Here is a 2996-nt window from a genome sequence, read left to right as displayed (position 1 = left end):
TGAAAGATTTTGCTATGAAGGAAAAGTAAGGAATTTGGATAGCAGCTGGGAGATTGTGAGCTTAAAGGATTTTATCTTTAAGTTAGGAGATCTAAAGTATATTATACTGCATGAAAATGTCTAGGAGAGATAGAGCAGTTCAAAATCCATGCCAAGGAAAGAGAAGATCCTGGATGCAGCATCTTCAAATATCTCTCTACTCTGCTTGCCTCCTGTACTCCTCCTGTAGTCAAATTTCCCTCTGCCTTTCCCTTACAAAAACAGCTGTGATTATATTTCAGGCCTATGTAGATATTCCAGAATAATCTCCCCACCTTGAGATCCTTAATCTAATTACATCCACAAAGTCTCCTTTGTCCTTCCTATAAGGTAGCAGTCAGAGGTCCCAGGAATTAGGACCTGGTTATCTGGGGCAGGGAGGAGGGGGTGTGTTATTAAGCAGACCGTGGATATGCTCTAGAGCACTGGGAGGACTGGCCTTTGCTAGGAAGGGGATACTTCTTTTTTTAAAAGATTTTATTTATTTATTTGACAGAGGGAGTGGCAGGCAGAGGGAGAGGGAAAAGCAGACTCCCGCTGAGCAGAGAGCCTGATGTGGGGCTCAATTCCAGGACCCTGGGATTGTGACCTAAGCCGAAGGCAGGCACTTAACCTACTGAGCCACCCTGGCGCCCTCCTTCACTCTTTTAACCAGAAGGAAGAAAGGGACCATGCACGTTTGTGCAGGTTTGCTGGTGCAAACACGAAAGAGTGCTTTTGGCTTCAGTTTCCTAGAGCGGTGTGAAGTCAAGTTCAACAGAGAGGATGAAGAGGGAAGTGGAGGCGGGGGGGTTGGTAGAGATAAGGAAGCATGGCACAGAGTGGGAAACCAAACTCTCTCTCAGGCCTCACCTGGGTCATTGCAAGAGAACACGGCAAGGCATCGAGTATGAAAATTCATGGGAGCCAGTTTGGTCGGGGACAAGGGAGCACACAGAGATCTGGACTGTAGTGAGCAGATGGGATCAGGAGCTCAGAGGTCATGATGAGGGGCACTGAACAAGTGGATTCAAAGTACGAGAGGTGTTGGGCGGAGTGGGATGCCTTTGATTCACATTTTGGAGACAGTGCAGTTTCCGGTTATAACGAGTTCTAGGGTTTCCCTTTGGGAAGGAGTCACTGCGGGACAGATAGGTGGGCCGTCCTCCTGGATGCTGAAGACACCAGGAATGAAAACACGAAAGGGGTGGCCAGGAAGACTGTGAGCCAGGAACCAAATCTGCAGTGAACGGGGTCGGAGGAGAGAGTCACCTGGAAGAAGTTAGGTGACAGAAGTGGGTGGGTGACTAGCACCGAAAGAGTAATGGATGCCATACACAACACAATTGCTTGATGGTAGCTAGGGGTTTTGCAGGAGGAAGGGGGAGAGGTGGTTTGGAAGGAGCGATGGGGAACAAGGAAGCCACCTGCTTTACTTCCTGGCTCTAAGGGATTCAAGGTGTAAAAGGATAAAATGCTAACACTTGGGAGCTCCTGTGTTTCTGCTTGTATTAATTACGCCAGGGAAAGACATGTGTGCAAATCTTGTTTTGGACTCTCCTGGTAGCACAGGTGAAAAAGTTTGGGGAGTACGAGGCTGGGGGAGGATGGGGATAAAAGTCTGGTAATAGTAGATTATTAGAGAGAATCCCCGGACTTCTAGTGGTGAGTGAGTTTCACAGGACACAAAGCACAGGGAATGTCATCATGGAGGCCCTTGAGTGGCAAGCTAAGGAGTCTGCGTTTTACCTTGAACATGGTGGGCAAGGAGGGTATTAAGCAGCAAACTATCATGGTCAAAGGCAGGCTTTAGGAAAATTAACTGTCCAGGTATGTGAACAAAGGAGGCCCTTAGAAAACTACTGCAGTAGGCCAGGATTAAGGTCTGGTCAGAGTAGGAATATTCAGAATGGTGGACAGAAATGGAAGAAACCTGGTGGGTTTGAATTACAGGAGATAATGGAAATGAGGGAACATGTGAAAGGTGAGCCTCATTTTTCAAGCTTAAGTGGTTGGGAGAAAAGGTTTTGAAGGGAAATTGATGATTTGGTATTTGGCAAACCCTGGTTCAAGGTTTAATAGTGGCTGACCCCAAGTCTGGAGCAGTGTAATGACAGGTGAGTCCCTGGGAGCTTCCGCTGTCACCAGACCAAGTGTAACTGCATGGAGTTTCCCAAATTGAGGATAATCAAGGACCAAGCAGGATCTCAGGAAGCTAGCCAGTGATTCTCCTTAACTTAGCTTCCGATCGCCAGGGCAGAGCCAGGAACTTCAATCACCATATGCAATAAGGCACGTGTGCAGGTGTGAACGGTGAGGTGCCCAAGCCCAGGGGCTACCTCTCCGTCATTCCACAATGGGGGTCAGCCGGAGTAGGGGCGTCGTCCCTCCTCTTTATTACCTTAATGCAGGGGGTACTAGGGGGACACCAGCCAGTCTCTGGAGGATGAGCTCTGCCGGACTTGCTTAAAAGAGGTCACTTTGACCTTCTCTCCTTCTCACCCTCAAGTTAAGGCAGGGCGGGGATAACAGGCCAGGGGTTCACTTGGAAAGCGGGTTTCAGCCCACCTCTGAGCACAGGCCCGGAATCAGACCTGAGGGCTGGCCAAAGCATTTGACTCATTCAGGTGCGAGCCCCAGCCCCTTTTGCCCCAGCGCCTCCACTCTGCTGACCGCCGCTCTTTCCTTCCTTTGGCCCGAAATCCCTGGGGTCTTTGTGTGTGCGGCGGAGCGTAACGGACGCCGACACTCCGGTCTGGCTTCCCGGCCCGGCCTCTCCGGCCCTCCACCGGCCACCTTCCTCTGGGCTGAGCGGGCCGTGGGGTCGTGCCGCGGCGGGGACCACTCACCGTCCCCACTCTGGGCAGCGGGCGCGCGCCGACTTGGCCTCCGCGGGGCAGCGGGCGCGCGCCGGGCGCGGGGCGGGGCGAGGAGGGGGCGCGGCCTCCGCGGGGCGGGGCGGGGCGCGGGGCAGGCTG

The sequence above is a fragment of the Mustela erminea genome, chromosome 4, assembly GCF_009829155.1.
Source record: "Mustela erminea isolate mMusErm1 chromosome 4, mMusErm1.Pri, whole genome shotgun sequence".
Lineage (NCBI taxonomy): Eukaryota > Metazoa > Chordata > Mammalia > Carnivora > Mustelidae > Mustela > Mustela erminea.
Note: the sequence above shows the minus strand (reverse complement) of the source record.